A 23,051-nucleotide genomic window follows, 5' to 3' on the forward strand; every position below is an offset into this window, starting at 1 on the left:
CCTTTCCAGTTGAGCTCTGACTTGACACAGCTCTGCTTCAAGCTTTTTTGTCTTCTCAGCCAAGAAATTGTTCTCAAACCTCAATGCTTCGATGGTCTAATTAGCCTCATCAAACTTCGTGGAAATCTCCTCGCGGTCAAGTTCCACATCACTGAGTTTCTTGGTGGTTAGCCTATACAGTTTCTCATGCTTCTCAGAAAGCTTGTACAGTTTTTCATAGGCTGTATGAATGTCATCTTGATCATCCATCTTCTCAAACTTAGATTCCACCAATTCCTTTTCTTCAACCACATCTTCGACAATCCCATCAGTAGGATTAACAGTGGCTGTGAAGGCATTTAAGATTCCGTCATCCACATTGTTGGAATCATCCTCGGGCTCGGTGTCACTCAAGGTAACAGCAAGTGCCTTGCTCTTCCCAATGCTCTTGAGGTATGTAGGACACTCATGCTTCATGTGACCGAAGCCTTGACACCTAAAGCACTTAGGTCCTGCGGGAACAGTGTACTGACTACCTTCCTTAGCATCCTTCTTCCCTTTGTCTTGGTCTTTAAACTGAGAAGAACTGGATTGCCTGCGATCCTTGTCCAAACCCTTTCCATTGGCATTCTTCATAAACTTCTTGAACTGCCTGGTGATGTAGGACTTCATCTTGGAATCTTCATCATCAGAAGACTCATCTGTCTCACTGCTCTTGGCCTTCAGTGCCATGCTCTTGCCTTTACCCGTCTTGCCAATCCTTGTCAATCCTAACTCGTAGGTCTGCAAGTTTCCAACCAGCTCAGTCAAAGGAATCTTATCAATGTCCTTTGATTCCTCTATTGTCGTGATCTTAGCATGGAATCTCTTAGGTAGAGATCTGAGCACCTTCCTTACAATCTTGGGTTCAGGAATGGTTTCTCCAAGATTGAAGGCTGAGTTCACTATGTCCTTTAGCTTGGCATAGAACTCATCGAATGACTCATCCTCCTCCAGCTTTATCTCTTCAAAGCTTGTTGTGAGCCTCTGAAGCTTTGAATCTTTTACAGCCTTTGTACCCTCATAGGTTGTCTGGAGGATGGTCCAAGCCTCCTTGGCAGTTTCAGTTAAGGATATCTTTTTGAACTCCTCATTGGTGACTGTACTAAACAATGCATTCAATGCTCTGCTGTTGAAGTTTGCCGCCTTAATCTTGGCATCATCCCAGTCGGCTGGCACTTCTGTAAGCTTAGTCCAGCCTATCTCCATAGCTTGCCACATTTTCTCATCTAAAGACTGCAAGAAAGCTCTCATGTGTACTTTCCAATATGTATAGTTAGTGCCATCAAATAAAGGAGGTATGATTAATGACTGTCCTCTATCCATGACAAACAGGGGTCAATGGATCAACACAGCCTCTGAAGCTTGTAGTGAGCCTCTGAAGTTTTGAATCTTTTACAGCCTTTGTACCCTCACAGGTTGTCTGGAGGATGGTCCAAGCCTCCTTGACAGTTTCAGTTGAGGATATCTTTTTGAACTCCTCATTGGTGACTGTACTAAACAACGCATTCAATGCTCTGCTGTTGAAGTTTGCCGCCTTAATCTTGGCATCATCCCAGTCGGCTGGCACTTCTGTAAGCTTAGTCTAGCCTATCTCCACAGCTTGCCACATTTTCTCATCTAAAGACTGCAAGAAAGCTCTCATGTGTACTTTCCAATATGTATAGTTAGTGTCATCAAATAAAGGAGGTATGATTAATGACTGTCCTCTATCCATGACAAACAGGGGTCAATGGATCAACACAGCCTCTGAAGCTTGTAGTGAGCCTCTGAAGTTTTGAATCTTTTACAGCCTTTGTACCTCATAGGTTGTCTGGAGGATGGTCCAAGCCTCCTTGGCAGTTTCAGTTGAGGATATCTTTTTGAACTCCTCATTGGTGACTGTACTAAACAACGCATTCAATGCTCTGCTGTTGAAGTTTGCCGCCTTAATCTTGGCATCATCCCAGTCGGCTGGCACTTCTGTAAGCTTAGTCCAGCCTATCTCCACAGCTTGCCACATTTTCTCATCTAAAGACTGCAAGAAAGCTCTCATGTGTACTTTCCAATATGTATAGTTAGTGTCATCAAATAAAGGAGGTATGATTAATGACTGTCCTCTATCCATGACAAACAGGGGTCAATGGATCAACATAGTAATGATTAAACCCTAATTAGAGTGTGCCTACTCTGATACCACTTGATAGGCCACAAACTGAATGATCCCTTGTGATAGAAATTAATTAATTAATTAGTCAAGTTGTTAATTAATCAATTTATCATGCAAATGCGTGGTAGCATAAACAAATCACCAATAAACTAATTATGTAGCGGAAAATAAATAACATAGTGATTTGTTTATGAATGGGGAAAACCTAACGGCAAAAACCCCACTGGTGATTTTCAGGTCACCACTCCTGAAACTCCACTATTATCACAACAAGTGGTTATAAGTAAAGGAATCTCAAGTACCTTACCAACCTACAGTTGAACCCTTACCCCAATACCCAATTGGACTTGTTCTATAGTGATAGTTTCCCTTTCTGATGCACGACTCCCAAGTACGTAACTAACCAATTGTGTGGATCCCAGTACGCGACTTCATCACCAACTAAGAAGATTGTTGGTTGCAAAGTTCTTCAGTTCATCCACATGACGAAGATCACGAAGCTGCTTGGTCACAAAACCTTACGATGCACATACACAACAACTTCTTCAAGAGAAACAGATGAACTAGGGCAAGAATTTCATCTCCGGTCACAATTTTCTTGAACAGAGATTGCTCAATTCTTGTGCAACTTGTGAACTGTTTGACAGCCCTTAAAACAATCCTTTTATATGTCTAGGGTTAGGAGAAAAGATGGCCCAAAGACATATTCACGGATCCCTAGAAAATCAGATTTGAATTCTAAAATTCTTAAACCTCAACAGATAGGAGGTGTCAAGCACACCGGTCTTTGAACAGCTTTCTTAAGCTCGATAGATGCAGCTGTTGAGCCAGCTATCGTGCTTTAATGAATTTGCACTATCAATTTGTTTTCTTGGACAGACTTGAAGGTTTCAACACTTGATCTTAAAACATGGTTTCTTGAAGTATTTAAACACATCCTAAATTTACCTAAATATAAGTAAAGTGTGTTTTGTCAAAGGATAAGTCAATTACATAAAGTAGTGACATATTTTCCTAACAAGTGAAACACATATGTCCTAACACACCTAATGCAAGTAAGTGCAGATTCCTACAGAGCCAAGCAAGATAAGTTTAAATTTGTATTACAAGATCTCATCAGGTGAATTCTAAAGTTGTCTTAGTTAAAGTTTCTACATGATCCAAAGTGATACCAAGGACAAAGGGCTAAACATGGAAAATAATACAAGATTGTCTAAAGAACACTTCCTTTTGTTTTGCAGGAAAAATAAACATACAAGTCATTTATCATTAGGACTCTAAGTCCGCCTGCTGGAGGATCTCCTTGATCCACCTCTAAAGGTGCCACCTTCAGTATTTCCTTCTTGACTTGCGAAAAAGCGAGGATCATACTAACGATTTTCAAGTTTGAGGATCCTGATCCTTTCCTCTAAAGCTCTCCTGGTAGAGTCAGCAGTTTCCATTCGATGTGCCTAAAAAATCAGCAAAATCAAGTGTTAAAGACACTATCAAGCAAACCTCAAGCCAAAGATACTCAAAAAACAACATGGCATACCTCGTTAGAATCTTTGATCATATATTGGGAGGACTGAGTACAAGCCAATGACTGCAAGCCTCTAATTATCTGCATGCTTTCTTCCACATGATCCATATCAACCTGAAGCACAACTCTACTAAGTTAGAATCCATTCATAGAAATAAGGACAAAGAACTGAACATTCAAGAACACACCGGATCTGGCCAAGGAACATTTGTCACATGCTTTGGCCTAGTCAAAGGCATGGAACTATAAGTTCCATTAGAATTCATCACATCATACTGCCAGGCCGAAAAATGATTATAAGTCTCTGTGAAAGAACTAGAAGAACCACCAGCATGGTGAGGAGAAGGAATCTCTTCCTCTTCCTCTCCTTTAGAATATGGAGGCTGAAAATCCAACATGCAAATATTGTTAACAAGAATAAATATGGAAAAGGAATTTGCACAACAATAGTTTGTAGGGAAGAGAAATACCGTTCTACCAACTAAGCAACCTTCTAGATGATCCCAGAGGAATTCAGCATAATTTCCTTTTATTCCTGCAACAACATAGTTATCACAGGCGCGAGTAATCTCTTCATTAGATAGGAAGTTAGCCAACTGAACAGTGAGACAAGGACGAGTTGGAATTGTGGCAAGAGGATACACATGTTCAACTTGGGGCAACACCCGATCACCAAGATACCAGTACTTTCCATGCCCACATTCAAACAATACTTTGCGGCTATTCAATTCTAGAGCCCCCTCACACTCAACATACCCCTCATATCTAGCCCAAGGATTTAAGTTCATCTGAAAAGTCACAAAGAAAATCAGAAAGAGAAAAGACTGGATCATAACAATGTGCCAAGGATTTAAAAAGGAAAAAGAAAGAACTCACATCATCAATTGTCAGATTGTCAATCACCAAGAGCCAAATCTCCAAAGAACGCCTAGAGGGTGGAGACAAGCGATGTTTGGGCAACCAACGGAGAAATCTAGGAAAAATGCCAGTAACTTCCTCATGGATTTTGGGACCAACCCCTAAATACTCATACATCCAGACTTGAAAATTCACAACACCATTACCACATAGCCAAAATAATTTCCACAACCTACATATAGCCATAACAAATACCAAACCTCACCTGCCAAACAAATGAAGCCCCACCCAACCTTGAAAGACTCCACCTAGAGAGTTGTGTCATGAAATGCATTAGAGTAGCATAGGCCATGCCGCCCTAGTCATAATTCCGGAGATGTTCAATTTTTCTCAAGCTCCCCAAGTAGCACAGATTCATAGTACTGCCTAAATTTGGACACAAGAAAGTCCCAATAAAAAGAAGCATGAACATATGAGCACCCTTTGCCATAGTCTCACATTGGGGAATACTCTCACATAACCAAGACAAAGGAACATTGTTACTCCTCATTCTAGAAGGCATTACACCTAGAAATTTCTTGAGCTCAATTGAAGTAAGGGAATTATTGACAAGAATTCTTTTACCACCCAACCTCAAAAGAGTGATGACAAAAAAGTCACAAGGTGTCAATATTACCTCCCTAATGTTCGGAAAATGGAAGGTACAGGTAGTGTCCCAGAAGCGCTCTACTAAGGCAAGAAGTAAATGAAGATCCTTGTACTCATGTGTCTCATGATTTGACAAAACTTTGAAGAAGGTGCCAAAGCCCGCTTCATTGATGACGTTTTTTATGCTAGGTGACAATGCTGCCCATGCACTTTTCAACATTTGGAGACTCCCTCAACTCATGAGGCTCTCCAACATAAAAATTCAGCTCATCAATTTCCATAACCCAAAACATATAACCAAAACATTTCCATACCCAAAAAAATATCCTCACAATCAATACCACACCACCACAAAATCAAATCAATGCCCCACCAAAATTTCACCACTACCAAATTTATCACATATCCATACAACCACCAAATTTTGCTATAGCCATGCAAAAAGAAAATTTCTACATGTCCAAGAAAAAAATTCCCACAACTTCATGCACAAATAAATTCTCACATACCCAACAAAATTTTTCCACAATACCCATAAATATATCCATGCACATACCCACAAAATTTTGCCATGTTCATAAAACAAAGTTTACGCATGCCAAGAAGTTTTCTCACATACATCATGAACACATTCATATAAGTCAAACACAAAGTTTTCACAATGCCAATACTCCCAAAATCCAAACCAAAATTCATCCAACAACATCACAAATTACCTACATTGTCAAAATTCTAAAAGCCACCAACATTGCCCAAATTGCACCATGATCAAAGAAAAAACACACTTCAAGAATGCTCTAAAGCCAACATTCCAAACATGATCAATCACACAACGCCAACAAAATTTCAAAAGTGACAATATCACACCATGAAACTTTTAGTTAAACATGCAACAACATTTTTCCAAGCAAAGAAACCAAAGAAAAACTCACCTTGGTGTCCACATGACAAAATGGAGCATGGGTCCTAGGGTCTTGAAGAAGTCCATCATCATCATTCCAATCAAATGTTGAATCTAATAGTTTTTAGACCCCTTAAAAACACAATTGGATTAACCTTGTTAATTGGCCAAGTTGTTACTTATTCCAAATTAACAAATCTAGGTTATTACAATTAAAACAATCATATCATGCAAAGCAGCAGAAAGATAAATAACACAAAGATATGATCACCCAGGAAACCAAACCGGTAAAAACTTGGGGAGGATTTAACCTAGCTATCCTCAAGGTAAACCTGAATCCACTATGAAAGAATCGAAGTTGTTCAACAGGACTTAGACCACTAATATCCTATTGCTACCCACCAGTAGAAACTTACTGAGACGACCACATGCAAGCTCCGAAACCACAGACTTCTTCTTTCTTGGATTCTCTAGCAAGTACAAGCACACCCGCTTGTGTTTCTTTAAGTTCTTATGGTAGCAACTGAATGATCATCAAGTTCTTGAATAAATCTCCTTCTTGATAATCCTAAGCTTGTGTAAAGGAAAGCTCCTCATAGATCTCACAAGAGATTTACACAAACAGCAATATGAGCAACACAAAAACGTGGCTAGGGTTTGCCTTTTATACCTAGGGAAAATTAGAAATCCCTAAACGCTTTAAAACAAAACTAAGGTTGAGTTGGAATTCTGCAGAAAATGCCTCTAACCCAATTTTCGATTGATCGAGCCTAAGCTTCGATCGATCGAACCAGGCCGAGAAACTTAAATGATTCCTGCATCAACTTATTCCAACTTTACATAAATGAACTAACTTTGAGCAAGTCTAAACACGACTAAACATCTTTTTTTGATTATGGTTTGCCAATAATACACATTAGAGTTCTAAATATATAAAATCCTAAGTCTTTAGAACCTAACAAACTCCCTCTTTGGCAATCCGTGACAAAACACAACTAAAAGCTCAAAGTTTACAAAGAAAAACCCTTTACAAAAATAATGCTCATAAAAACAAATTCAATCCTAATTACTATCCATCAGTTGCAAGTGTAGACAGCAGCTCAATTGAATCAACCTGTATATTTCCTGAAACACTCAAACAAAAATGCATAACCACATGTGTGGAAAATACAAGTAAACAAAATATATTCTTGATTTCAAACAACACACAATAAAGACATATATCAATTAATAACTCATAAATATAAATCAATAAGCAGTCGAAACAAAAAACATATAAAGCAATAAAAACATATCTCCCCCTAACATGAATAGTCCAACAAAAATATGGCAAGAGCTAAAAAAGGTAAAATACAATGTGAACCATCTAGATACAATCTAAACTCCACAAGCTCCAACCAACCAAAAATGCTCTCCCCTTGAAAACAAAAACTCTACAAGCTCAAATATGTACTCCCCCTTTTTGTGACGGAATGCCAAAAGGCAATCAAAATCCATCATCAAAAGGAGGTGCTGGTGAAGATCATCGAAACTGTGCCAACTCTGCGCGCAAAGCATGGATCTTATCGAGCACGTCCACCAAAATTTGTCCATGAGCCGCCTAAACGGTCAAGACATGATCCAACGTACGTTGAATGTCTGAATCATCCGAAGTAGTCAGTGGAGGAACATCAGCATCAGCAGTAGCAGCACCAAACACCTCAGCCGTATCAGCGCCTATAGAAGAGGGAGGAGGGGGAACAACACCAAATAACGCACCTTTAGGACGCATAGGACCAACTCTTAAGTGAGCAGCCCTCTGCCTAAGGAAGGTGGCACCTATGGAAGCAATGACATGAACGGGCTCACTGGAAGGGAAATCAGCTAGACCAAGAAACAACAAAATCCTATGAATGAAAATAGGATGAATAAGAGCATGCGCTATGGCAGAACTCCTATGAACTTCATTCAAAGAACGAAGAAATAGATGTGGAAAGCTAATAGATGCACCAAAAATAATAGCGTACAAAAACACACATCGTTCAAGAGGGATGGTGTGGAGATGAGAAATAGGCCACAAAGAATGACATGCTATCCTAAAGAAAAGATAGGCAGTCCCAGTAAGCTCAGCAGACGTGATCCGAGGATCAGAACCCCACTGGATAGAACATCCAGTGATGTATGACATGACGTCATCTAAGGGTGGAGACTCCTCATAGGGTTAGACAGGCTCCCTAATGACTGGAACCCCAAGAGCATAGCCACTACTCGAGGAGTAATGGTGAACTTAACACCTTGTATCCAACTCCTAACAAGGGTGTTGGAATCATAGACGTGGCAAGAGAGATTCGAGAAAAACTCTCTAATCAGGGCAGTTGGGGGTGGATGATCTATCTCTAATAGGGACAACCAACCTCGAGACTCAAGGTTTGCCCTAATGACCGGATCAACCTCATCTAATACCACAGAACGCTCAGCCCAAATCTTACGCTTACAGTTCAGCTTCTCATAAACCTCTCTGCTTTTGTCATTCCTAAACACCTCACTCCTAGAGGGAGACTCAGAGGAAGCGGAAGGGATCCTATTGGCTCTAGTCTTCCTAGGCATGGTGCTAGGATAAGGACAAGGACACAAAGCAAAAAAAAAAAAAACCAAAGGCAGACTGCAAGTTAGGACAAAAAAAAAAATAGAACAAAAATCTATATGATGCATGAACAGATTAAATGTCATGATGCAATCCCTAATGCAGTGAAATTAAGTTCAAATTAAGTTCAAGTTCACAAAATTGGCTTGAGCATAGAGTTTCTAACAAAAACTCCAAAAATTTGAAAACTACTTGTTCAATTTGTAAAAATTGACCAATTGATCATCACGCAAGATAGATTACATAAAATAATGATCAATTACATCAATGCAACAAGCCAATTTCATCAATTGAAACCAATTTGAACAAAATCCCCAATCCGGGATCAATACATGCCCTAGAATTTTTAATTTTTCACAAATCCCCAAATTGATCAAATTAACCAACATAGATCATGAACATATCATAATAGCAACAAAACCCATTGATCAAATTCACAAGATAAGGCTTGATTAATCAAAAATCCCAATTTATGCATAGTCCGAAAATTTACCCAAAAACCATGAAATAATGCATGAAATCAAGAAAAACAATGCAAAATCAAGGGTAATATGGACATACCGGCCTATGGAGAGAGAAACCTAGCAAGAAATTTGGAGGAAAACGACAAAAAAAATCCTTGTGGAGCCTTGCCGAGTCGGAGAGAGAGAGAAAAAGTTTTGAAAAAGTTGGTTTGAACAAGTCAAATCTGATTTTTTAAAAACCGGATTCACGAGTTTCGATTGATCGAAAATTAGTTTCGATTGATCAAAACAGACAGAGGCTTCTTTAAAAGTTTTCAAACAATTTCGATTGATTGAAAAACAGATTGGATCAATCGAAACAGACAAAGACTCACAAAATTTTGAGGAAAAACACAATTTTTGAAAAAAAAATTTAGGAACATCTCAAAGCATTGAAATTGATGAACAAAATGCATGAGTATGTGATGATAAGTTTTTCAAAAAAAAAGTTTTAAGCCCAATTTTCCCAAAGTTAAAATTTCTTACATTCTCCATAAATTTTCAAGTATCAAATCAGTTTTGCACAAAACTCAAGGTATTTGCAAACTTGGTTGGTCAAACCAAAAACACACATAGTAACATGTACAATGTTTAGCAAAGAGTAACTTGTATAGTGTGTGCAACTAGGAAAAGCTTGAGATACATGTGAGGTGATATGAGTATAGTAATTAAACACAAAGTCTACAAAATTCATCACATAGAATTTGAAAGAGACTATTACCAAAGAGTTACATCATATAACTCCCACATCTCTTAAATCATAAGCTTGCAATCATGTAAGTTTCTTGATTTTGCCTCATGTTGTACACACAAATTTTAATTATTCAGAAACTTACTAAAATAACCGGGATAATGTACACACCAATTTTATTTGACTGATTTAACATTAAGTCCAATAATGTACACACCAATTTTAGCATTTAAACCGAGGTTACACCTTATGTTCTTTTTGTGCATGTGCTACACTTTCTCGAGCACAAAATCTTTACGATATGCACTAAGGTGTTCATGCTTGGCTAGTGAACAGTGGTGAGATGGTTATTTATTCCTTTCTCTAAAGGTTCAAGTCCGGCAGTCAAAGACATGTGACGTCAAGATCAAGACAAAGTGATCAAAACCATAAATATCCTTCCCACACAACATGCACTACAAAGCTTTAACTAGTAAAGTGCAATAAGTGAGCTCATCAAAGCTAAACAAGGTACAAAAGACATGTTATGTGAAAATAAATTGACCAATCTTGTTTTCAAAAACCAAGAAAATAGTGCAAAACATAATTTGGTTCCTTTTTTTTTTTTTTTTAATTTGGAAAAAAAAAAAACAAAAAAAAACCTAGAGTGAAATGCATGAATGTTATGCAATGCAAATCCTAGACACAGAAAAAACAAAAAACCAAAGAATAAAGGTCACAAAGAATAGCAATGAAGCACAAGGACCATGTCAGAAGGACTCAATTAGATTGAGCCTTTTGTATCCAAAACTTTTTAGATATACCACGAGCATTGGAGTTCTTATTCACATGGGAATGATTACCAACTCCAGGATTGGAATAAAGGTTTAGAACCTTTACCCATTCACCAACGAGTACCATAGGATCTTGTGCTTGAGGCACAGGTACTTTTGGTTTATTTGGTCTTTTAGCAGCTTGCAGCTTGTAAAAGTTTGGACGAATGTGTCCAGACTTTCCACAAAAAATGACAAACCCATGCAGGCTTATCATGTGGCTTGTCCTTTGAAATGGTAGACTTCTTAAGTTTAGACTCTTTCAGATCAACCCTAATCTTCCTAGGAGATGTAACTTCTAAGGGCTTGACAACCTTACTCACAACCTCACTCACAGGGGTTTCAAAAGAAGATGAAGGAACAAAGACAATGGAATTGGGTGCAGACACATTGATGCTTTCTACAAAACCTAACCCAGTTTTGTCAAAAGGAGACTTTTGAATACTCAGCATATGATCAAGTTTGGAACTAGCAGACCTATTAGATTGTTCTCTAGCAACAGAAAGCTCATGTTCCAAATTCTTAACTTTATCAATTAAAAGCATGTTCTCAGTCTTCACATTATTCAAAAGTTCAGTAGCATCAAACAGTTTAACAAGCAAAATTTTCTTATCAAGCTCAAGAGATGCAATTTTCTTCAAGCCTGATTCAACATTCATAGCATCCTTTGCAGCAACTTTGCAAAGTTTATTGTAGGTTTCTTGAAGATTTGCATCCTCAGAGAGTTCCCCATCAGAAGGGTTCTTTTTAGCAGATATACTTTCATTGACTACAATAGTAGCAGTGAAAGCAATGAAGTTTCCATCCTTGTCATAACCAGACTCATCATCAGAAACTTCACCATCACTAAGGGTTACAGCCATAGCCTTACCCTTAGACTTATGTAGGTAGGACAATCAGATTTCATGTGACCATACCCTTGACATCCAAAACACTGGGGACCTATAGAATTATTTGAAGATTGACCTACCTTTTCTCTAGGTTTATCAGTGTTTATGACCTTAGTGGGATTATTCTTCCTAAATTTTTTACGTTCAGCAGTGTTCTTATCACTTGCCCTTCTATTGTTGTTTGTAAGGAAATTCCTAAAGTTCTTGGCAAGGTAAACAATCTCTGTAGTAGAGAGCTCATCATCAAATCCACCAACATCAAGATCATCAATTGACTTAAAAGCCATTGATTTGGATTTGCTAGTCTTAGGTAGGTCCAACTCATAAGATTGAGGAGATCCTACAAGTTCATCAACAGGGATGGAGTTCACATCCTTGCTCTCAGTGATGCCAGTCACCTTGGGTCTAAAATCTTCAGTCAAAGATCTAAGAATCTTCCTAACAATTTTAGGTTGATCATAGATTTCACCCAAGTTATATGCAGAATTAACAATATCATTAAGTTTAGCATAGAATTTATCAAAAGATTCATCATCGGACATCCTAATGCTTTCAAATTTAGAAGTTAACTGTTGCAATTTGTTGATTTTGACAGCCTTTGTGCATTCATGCTTAGTCTGGAGGATATTCCAAGCAGTATGAGCAACCTCAACATTAGAGATTCTCTTAAATTCCTCCATAGAAACAGCGTTAAAGATAGCATTCATAGCTTCGCTATTGAATGCGGATGCGTCTTTTTGAGAAGTTTGCCACTCACTAACAGGAGTAGTGGGCTTCTCCCATCCGTATTCGATGGAGTTCCAGACTTTCTTATCAATTGATTTCAAGAATGGTTTCATCCTTACTTTCCAATAAGCATAGTTATTCCCATCAAAGTGAGAAGGAATAACAAGAGAATGTCTGTGTTCCATGACAACAGGGGTCAATGATCAGCTTAGTGATTAAAAGATCAACAACAAGAGAGCAACTCGCTTTGATACCACTTGATAGTTTTTAGACCCCTTAAAAACACAATTGGATTAACCTAGTTAATTAGCCAAGTTGTTACTTAGTCCAAATTAACAAATCTAGGATATCATAATCAAAACAATCATATCATGCAAAGCAGCGGAAAGATAAATAACACAAAGATATGATCACCTACGAAACCAAATCGGTAAAAACCTGGAGATGATTTAACCTAGTTATCCTCAAGGTAAACCTGAATCGACTATGAAAGAATTGAAGTTGTTCAACAGGACTTAGACCACTAACATCCTATTGCTACCCACCAGTAGAAACATATTGACACGACCACGTGCAAGCTCCGAAACCACGGACTCCTTCTTTCATGGATTCTCCAGCAAGTACAAGCACACCTGCTTGTGTTTCTTTAAGTTCTTATGGCAGCAACTGAATGATCATCAAGTTCTTGAAGAAATCTCCTTCTTGATAATCCTAAGCTTGTGTAAAGGAAAGCTTCTCACAGATCTCACAAGAGATTTACACAAACAGTAATATGAGCAACACAAAAACATGGCTAGGGTTTGCCTTTTATACCTAGGGCAAATTAGAAAACCCTAAACGTTTTAAAACAAAACTAGGGCTGAGTTGGAATTCTGCAGAAAACACCTCTGACCCGATTTTGGATTGATCGAACCTAAGCTTCGATCGATCAAACTGGGCCGAGAAACTTAAATGATTCCTACATCAGCTTATTCCAACTTTACATATATGAACCAACTTTGAGCAAGTCTAAACATGACTAAACATCTTCTTTTGATCATGGTTTGCCAACAATACACATTAGAGTTCTAAATACATAAAATCCTAAGTCTTTAGAACCTAATAGAATCATATTTCTTACCATGAGAAACTAGAAAAGAAGATCCCTTGGAGGAAGAATCCATTTTAATGCAAAGAAAATGGGTTTTAAAAACTGGGTTTCATGAAAAATGGGTGTGGGATGAAAATGCTCAAAACATGATGATCCAAAGAAATATTGATAGAGATGGATGAGGGAGAGTTGAGAAGCTTAGAAAAGTGTTTTTTAGTGAGAAAGAATGGTGAAATGAAGAAGAAAAATCAAGGGGAAGAAGAAGGTGAATGGTGCCAATGGAGGAAGAGAAGTTGATGGAAGATGAAGTTAAAAAGCAAAAGGAGAGAAATAATGAAGTGGGAGGCCAAAATTTCCGCCCCCATACTCCTTAACTCAGCAAAATTCATGATCGAAATTCCAATTCTTAATTTTCAAAATTCTATGGCTCAAAATTTCAGATTTTAAGCTCCAAATTTCAAGAAAAAATTTCTATGTTTCAAAGGGTCCGTTTAGATTGAACTTATTGTTGCTAAAATTGAAAACTGAAAACACTGTAGCAAAATAATTTTTAAATGTGTGAATAGTACCGTGGGACCCATTTTTAATATTTTTTAGTACGTGAACAGTGCTGTGAACAGTAATAAACAGTGCGTGAACAGTGATTTTTGTTCCTGCACAATGAACCTATGTGAGGTTACTGTTCACGCGTAGAAAAAGAAAAAAAGAAAAAAAGAAAAAAAAGGAAAATGTGAAATGCAGAAATGCTGGACACAGACTCAATTCCCAAACGCTCATAAAGTCTTAAAATTTGAAATAAAAAATTCAAAACTTCCAAGTTTCAAAGATCAAATGTTTCTCAAAAGCAAAATCTTTTGTTAATTAAACTTTTTTTTTTGACAAAATTTAAATCAAGAGTGAGCAAATGAAAATCACACATCTAAAAAACCGTGTGACCACGAAGCACCTATAAGTTAAAGTCTACTTTAAAATTTTGACTTTTTGCAGAAAGCAAATCCAGATCGAGGTAGAGGAGACCCTCTTGATCATCATTACAGTTCTAGATTTTCAAAGTAGAGGAGATCCTTTTGATCATCATTCCAAAGCCAGATTGAGGTAGAGGAGATCCCCTTGATTGTCATTTCAGTTCCAGATTATCAAAGTAGAGGAGATCCCTTTGATCATCATTCCAAAGCCAGATCGAGGTAGAGGAGATCCCCTTGATTGTCGTTTCAGTTCATGATTATCAAATTAGAAGAGATCCATTTGATCATCATTCCAAAGTCAGATCGAGGTAGAGGAGACCCCTTTGAACATCATTTCAGTTCCAGATTATCAAAGTAGAGGAGATCCCTTTGATCATCATTCTAAAGCCAAATCGACGTAGAGGAGATCCCCTTGATCATTATTTTAGTTCCAGATTATCGAGGTAGAGGAGATCCCCTTGATCATCATTCCAAAGCCAGATCGAGATCAAAGTAGAAGAGATCCCTTTGATCGTCATCCCATACAACTCCATTTTCAAGATCAGGATAGGAAAGTTTCCTGGTCACCCCAGTTGCTAAGAATCATTTCCAGAGTCATCAACTACTAGCTAAGTTCGGTATTTTCATTGTTTTTTAGTCAAAAGATAAGGCTAGTTCTATGGTCCAAGGTTTTAGGTTCGAGGGATAGGTAATCTTTGAAGATTCAACCTCAATTAAATCATGGTCGCTAAAATCAGTGTCTTTGTTTTACATTGACATTCACTTTTCAGGCTCTGTCAATGAGGGACATTTTGTAGACACTCAATTTTGCACCCATAATTTAATCAAGGAGAATGACTTGAATGACCAATCCATGTACCCCAAAAATCATAATTGCATTACATGCATCAATTTTTCTTTGCATTACATGCATTAATTCATTCATTGCATATCATAAAAATGATCTGGAGATTCTAACAGTCGCAGTAGTGTTTTCGGTTATCAAATCAGACTATTGGATTGTAAGATATCGCATGATCAAGTTTGCGCAGTCAACATGCATTGTGTCTAGGTAGAATTGACCACACATGACCAATTTAAATTTATTCTAATTGGTTAAACAATTAAAATTAATTAAATAATTTTGTGATTGGATGATAATTAGTGTTTAAAATAGGGATGCATGCATAGGAATAAAAGGGATGGGTGGATAACAATAAAACTATGGATAATCTAAACTTTATCAATATTTATTTTATGGTATTTATCTACAAGATAAGTGTCCTTAAATATCTTGAATTATCCAAAAAAGAGATGAAAAATCATTGGCGGAGGATGAAAACGCGTTTAGGTACAAGGACCGGCCAAAAAACCTTTGAAGAGGAGTCCAAACGGCACCCGAACACGAAAGTGCATTCGGAGCCATAGGGCCAATTCAGCACTTTTGGAGTGCCGAATGACACTCTAAAAGGGCCGAATTTCCCTAATGTGGGCTTTGGCCCAATGGCCTTTAGGTGACGATTATGCATACCCTTTTCAATATTTTCGCAAAAGGATGTGTCTAAATTCAAACCCTAATCGTCCATACCTATTTTTAAGAGTCTTCTAGCCTCTATAAATAGTGACTGAACCTCATAATTCAGCACCTTTCTTTTTACGCTCTGAGTGGCATATGTTTTTACTCTTAAACCACCCATATTTTCCGATCCCATCTTTGAGTGTTGCTGCTTAAATTAGGGATTTTAGTTTTCAAAGAGAATTGATCAAATTTCTTTGAACCCTAAAACATCCTCTTAAGAACGAAGAGTGCTCATGCAAGAGGTTGCTTCCTTCACCCTATCTTTCTTGTGTTTTTTTTTTTTTTTTATATTGATGAATGTTTTTATCCATAACATGAATGATTCATCATTGATTTGTTTAAAGCATCATTGTTTTTATGTGGTTGTTATAATCTTTTTCTTGAATGTCAATAATCTGCATGTGAACATTTCTTTTTCTTAAAATAAAATGGATTTGCATCTTTATAAGATGTAGATCTCACTTTTTCTCAAAATAAAAACGGATTTGCATATTTATAAGATGTAGATTTGACTTTTTCTCAAAATAAAAATGGATCTACATCTTCATTAGATGCAAATCTGAATTTTTCTCAATTAAAAATTGATTTGTATCTTTCTTAGATATAGATTTGATTTTTCTTTAATACATGCAGATTTGAAATAAGGAAAAAGATTAAACATGATTGTGTTTGTGTTTGATTTCTTTAATTAATGTTGCATAAATTTAGATTATGAGTGAAACTGTCTTCTTAAAAAAATCTTTTTTTAACATATACAAACTAGATCTGATTTTTTTGTTATCAAATAAACATTCTTTTTATTATCTCAAAATAGATCTAATCTTTTATAAATGCAAAAACCATTTTTTTTTTTAGTTCTTCAAAAAAAGATTTGATGTTTTTCAAATTAAAAGACTTTATTTTAGATAATAAAAAAAATCTGAATTTTTATCATCAAAAACCACTTTTTTTTACATCCCACAAAACAAATTTGATATTTTGACAAATCAAAATCATTATTTTAATCATTAAAACAGATCTGAATTTCTTTTTAAAAAAAAAATCCAAAGAAGAGACTTCATTCATAAATAAATTTGTGTGATTTAATTTTTTATTCACATGTTCAACACATCATTCATGGCATGCATAAGAAAGTACATTGGTCATAAAAGTTTAGAAGACCAGACTTTGTCTTGGCGGAATGGGTGCCTAGCACCTTGACTTCATTTGTTTTGGGTAGAATGTAACTAGAACAAAAGCCATGTAATTATTTGGTAGTGTGTAACAAGGACCCAAAGACATGTAATCTAGATTTTTCTGATATGTATTTTTTATTCAATCAATGAATGGAACTATTTAGTCATGTATTTTGTAATTAGTATTTTTTTTTTTTTTTTTTGTATAAAGAAAAATAAGTAGCGACTCCATACCACTTACCCAAAAAGAGAGGTGCCCTAAAAGGTACTCAAATCTCTTTTTTGAGGGACGCTTTTCATCGAGGTCTCTCACAGTGGCGACTCCACTAGGGATACTTCAAATCTCTCCTTTTTTAGAGGCATTTTTTGAGGTCTCACACACTAGGGTTAGGTTTTTCTTTTTCCACCTCCTTGTTTAAATATGAGCGCAATGGGCTCTCCTATTCCAAATAGGTATACACAAACCTTGGACTTTCCTAGTCCAATAAGGATTATACAAACCCATAAACAAATAGCCTTTTAGAATAAAAACGCTGCTAGCTATAGTCTGAATCACGTAAGCTCGATAGATCAAGACATATGTCGAGCTTTAATAAATTTCAATAGATCGACCTTCTGTTGAGGAGGTATCAAGACCTGCAGAATGCACTTTTCTTGAGCAGTTCTTAAGTAATCTTCATGTTTTCAATGTAACCACTTGTAGTGATCATCTTGAACCTACTTAGATTTACCCAGATATAAGTGCATTTTGTCAAAGGATATGCCAATTACATAAAAATATATCCCTTACATATAGTTTATGCCAGCTGAATGACTATGTGGAATTTAGATGATGAATTTAACACTGATTTAACAAACAAGAATTATAGGTTATCTATCTCGGAGATTCTGGCATTTTACCCTTAATTTAAAAAAAAATTGGCAATATGCCCCTGTTTACAAACTATATAGGGGCGTGCCCCTGTTTCGATACTCGATTACCCTAAAATCGAGTTCAATTAAATACTCGATTCATAGAAAATCGAGTTATGCCCGATCAAACTTAAAAAAAAAAAAAAAAAAAAATGCATGGAACTCGAGTTTCAGGAAATCGAGTTCAATGCAAAAAATTTTTACAAGTATGATCGCCCCATATTCAGGGAGTCCTATAGTGGCGTTTTTAAGCCCTATAGTGATGTTTTAAAGCCCTATAGCAGCGTTTTCCTACAAAATTTCTTTTTATAAGTGTCATCGCCCCGTTCAGGGAGCCCTATAGTGATGTTTTAAAGCCCTATAGTGGCGTTTTTCTACAAAATTTTTATATAAGTCCCATACTAGGTTCAAGGAACCCTATAATGACGTTTTTAAGCCTTATAGTGACGTTTTAAAGCCCTATAACGGCGTTTTGGAACTTGACTTCCATAAAATCGAGTTCCATGCATTTTTTTTTTTTTTTAAAGTTTGATCGAGCATAACTCGATTTTCTACGAATCGAGTATTTCATTAAAACTCGATTTTAAGGTAATCGAGTATCGAAACAGGGGCATATCCCTATATAGTTTCACAATAGGGGCATATTGCTAAATTTTTTAAAAATTAAGGGCAAAAGGCTACAACCTCCTATCTATCTTATCTCATACTAGTCCAAAAGAAAAGTAAAGGACTTAAAAAAAAAAAAAAAAAAAAAAAAAAAAAAAAAAAGGTTTCCCTTATGTGGCATGTCCCTCTAAGCACAAACTGATAATCAATGATGTTAGGACATATGTGATTTACTTGTTAGGAACATATGTCACTATTTTATGTAATTGGCTTATCCTTTGACAAAACACACTTTACTTGTATTTGGGTAGATCTAGGATGTGTTTAATACTTCAAGAAACTGTGTTTTAAGATCAAGTGTTGAAGACATGCAAGTCCGTCCAAGATTCAAGCTGAAGAAGTGATGTTCCTTAAATCTCGACAGCTAGCTCAACAACTAGCTATCCATTGGGCTTAAGAAGCTGTTCTAGCCCCATGGCTCGATAGCTGCTCGATAGCATCTCGACAGACAGGTATCTGTCGAGTTTTATGAAAAATAGAATTCCAATTCTGTTTTGACTCTAATCCATGATTATGTGTTCAGGCTTTCTTTTCTTCTAACCCTAGACATATAAAATGATTATTTTGAGAGCCGTCAAAGGGTACACAAGTTGCACAAATTTTGAGCAAAGTTTGTTGAAGCAATTTGTAACCAGAGACCAAGTTATGTCCTAGTTCATCATTATTGTGAAGAAGTTGCTGTGTATGTGCACTGTAGGGTTTTATGACCAAGCATCTTCTTGATCTTCATCGTTGGGATGAACTGAAGAATTTTGCACCCAACAACCTTCTCTGGTTAGTTATTGAAGTCACGTACTGGATCCGCGCATTGGTTAGTCACGTACTTAGGAGCCATGCATCAAAAGAGGAAATTGCCACTACAGAACAAGTCCAATTCGATATTGGGGTAAGGGTTCAACTGTAGGTTGGTATAAGGTACTAGGATTCCTTTATTTGTAACCGCTTATTTTGATAATATTGGAATTTCGGGAGTGGTGACCTGAAAATCACCTGGTGGGATTTTTGCCATTAGGTTTTCCCCATTCGTAAACAAATCACCGTGTTATTTATTTTTTGTTGCATAATTAGTTTATTGGTGATTTTTTTGTGCTACCACGCGTTTGCATGTTAATTAACTTAATTAATTCACTTGGTTAAATTAATTGGTTAATTTATCGCAAGGAGTCAATTCGTTTTTGACCTATCAAGTGGTATCAGAGCAGGCACACTCTGATTAGGTTTTAATCTTTGCTGTGTTGATCCATTGACCCATGTTTGTCATGGATAGAGGACAGTCGTTAATCATACCTCCTTTGTGTGATGTTACTAACTATGCATACTGGAAAGTACGCATGAGAGCTTTTTTGCAGTCTTTAGATGAGAAAGTGTGGCAAGCTATTGAGATAGGCTGGACCAAGCTGAAGGAAGCGCCGGCCAACTGGGATGATGCCAAGATCAAGGCTGCAAACTTCAACAGTAGAGCGTTGATTGCCTTATTCAATGCGGTCACCAATGAGGAGTTCAAGAAGATATCCTCCGCTGAAATGACTAAGGAAGCATGGAGCATCCTTCAGACAACTTATGAGGGAACAAAGGCTATTAAGGATACAAAGTTTCAGAGGCTTACTAAAAACTTTGAAGTGATTAAGATGGAGGAGGATGAGTCGTTTGATGAATTCTATGCCAAACTCAAGGACATAGTGAACTCAGCTTTCAATCTTGGGGAAACCATTCCTGAACCCAAGATTGTGAGAAAGGTGCTCATATCTTTACTTGAAAGATTCCTTGCTAAGATTACGACAATCGAGGAATCAAAGGACATTGACAAGATTCCTTTGATAGAGTTGGTTGGAAATCTACAGACCTACGAGCTAGGATTGACTAGGATTGGCAAAACGGGTAAAGGCAAAAGCATGGCACTGAAGGCCAAGAGCAGTGAGATAGATGAGTCTTTAGATGATAAATATTCTAAGATGAAGTCCTACATCACTAGGTAGTTCAAGAAGTTTATGAAGAATACCAGTAGAAAGGGTTTTGACAAGGATCGTAGGCAATCCAGTTCTTCTCAGTTCAAGATCCAAGACAAAGGGAAGAACGATGCAAGGGATGGTGGTCAGTACATTATTCCCGTAGGACCTAAATGCTTTGGGTGTCAAGGCTTCAGTCACATGAAACAAGAGTGTCCTACATATCTCAAGAGTATTGGGAAGAGCAAGGCACTTGCTGCTACCTTGAGCGACACCGAGCTTGAGGATGATTCTGACAATGAGGATGAAGGAATCTTGAACACCTTCACTACCAATGTCAATCCTACTGATGGGACTGTTGAAGATGTGGTCAAAGAAGAGGAATTGTTGGAGTCCAAGTTTGAGAGGATGGATGATCAAGATGATATCCATATAGCCTATGAGAAATTGTACAAGCTTTCTGAGAAACATGAGAAACTTTACAGGCTGACTACCAAGAAACTCAGTGATGTGGAACTTGATTGTGAAGAGATTTTCACAAAGTTTGATAAGGCTAATCAGACTATTGGAGCATTGAGGTTCGAGAATAATTTCTTGGCTGAGAAGACCAAGAAGCTTGAAGCAGAGCTGTTTCAAGTCAGAGCTCAATTGGAAAGGACTTCAAGTGCAAAGCTTGATGAGATGCTTAGTCATCAGAAATCTGCTTCTGATTGAATAGGTTTAGGATATGGTTTCTCTTCCTCTAATACTGCTTCTACTAGTACTACTGTTTTTGTTCCTCTTAGCAATAATGTTGAAATTGAGAATAATGATGTTAAAACTGATTTAGCTAGTGAGAACTTAGACAAATGTAAATCTATCTTAGGACCACCCCCTAAGCAAGATAATAAGGAAGCTAAGAACCCTAGGGCTAAGAAGGCTAGCTCTCAAAAGCCTAAATAAAAGAAGCAGCATCTTTGTCATCATTGTGGAGTTGCCGGTCATTCTCGACCAAATTGCTATAAGTGGCTTGCCACTCAACAGAGCAATGGCATGATAACAACTAGAAGCCAGAATCAACTTTAATCCTTTCTTGCTCCCCTTGGAGATCTTCTCAAAGCCCTCATGTTCCTTTTGAATTTGAATGGTTTCAATTCTTTCCCCTCACCACTGGTTCAAGGGTTTAATTAAAGGAAAGGTTTTTCCAAGGTGTGGAAGGAAAAGGGTTTCAAGTGATTCTATCACTTTTCTCTTTCTCTCTTCTTGTTTTTGTGTGTGCATTACTTGTGTGTTTTGCTTTCAAGTTTTGAGTCAGTCTAGTTTTTTATACTTTGCATTGTTTAACTTGTTTTTGTTTGTTTTCAGTTTTGATTATTTTTTTTAATATAAAAATAAAAAAAAAATTGAAAAATCAGAAAAATACAAAAATAGTGTGTGTTATGTGTACATTGGTACTTGTGTACCTTGGATGGCCATTGAAACAAAGTTTTCTAAACTTTGTATCTCTTGTAGCTTAGATGAGCATCTCTATGCACAACTAAGCAAATGAGTTTTGTGGCTTGTGTTTGTGATGAGTAAGATTAAGTAATCTCTTGTACTTAACACTCATATCGCTCTTTTTGATGGGAAGGACTTGAAAATCCTAAGAGAAAGGTATAAATAACTATCTCACCACTGTTGCCCGCCAATTATAATACGATACCTGTATGATTTGGCATAGCAAGAGTGCAGTGTCAATGACATTTGTGTGCTTCGGCATAGCAAAATTGGAATGTCAAATGCTTACTATCATTGAGTATTTCTTTTCTCTCTCTTATATGTCCATGCATGATTTGCTTAAATAAAAATATACAAAGAAAATGAAAAGCAAAAAGATCAAAAATGCTTTAAATATGATTGCAAGGGTGTATTCTAGGAGATGTGGGAGTTATTGGATGTACCTCGAAAGTGATAGTTCCCATTAAATAGTTATGATTGTGTGAGTTAAAGTGATTTTCTCATATCTCAAATCGTCATAACATGTATACACTTATGCAATCTTGCGATGTTTTTCACACACAACACGCAATATTCTTTGCTACTTTTGATACATGTGTAGGTACAATGTGATTTGGCCATCACAAGGTTTTACATGTGTTAATGTATGCTCACTAAACTGTCTTAACTTATTTTTTGAAATATAAAATTGGTTAAACTTTTTTAGTGTGTGTGTGTGTTTTTGGAATCTATGTGCTTAAATTTTTTTGTTGAGAAATGATTTTGAGAGCTTAAAATGTTGATTGGATCTTTGGTTGAGTTGCATGCTTGATTGCATTCATATTTGTATTTTTTCCTTCTTGAAAAGCAGTTTTTAAGCAATCTCGACACCTTCTCGATACCTCCTCGACACTTGGCTATTTGTCGAGCTCTTAAGGTCTTT

This window comes from Quercus lobata, chromosome 11 (assembly GCF_001633185.2).
Source record: "Quercus lobata isolate SW786 chromosome 11, ValleyOak3.0 Primary Assembly, whole genome shotgun sequence".
NCBI lineage: Eukaryota > Viridiplantae > Streptophyta > Magnoliopsida > Fagales > Fagaceae > Quercus > Quercus lobata.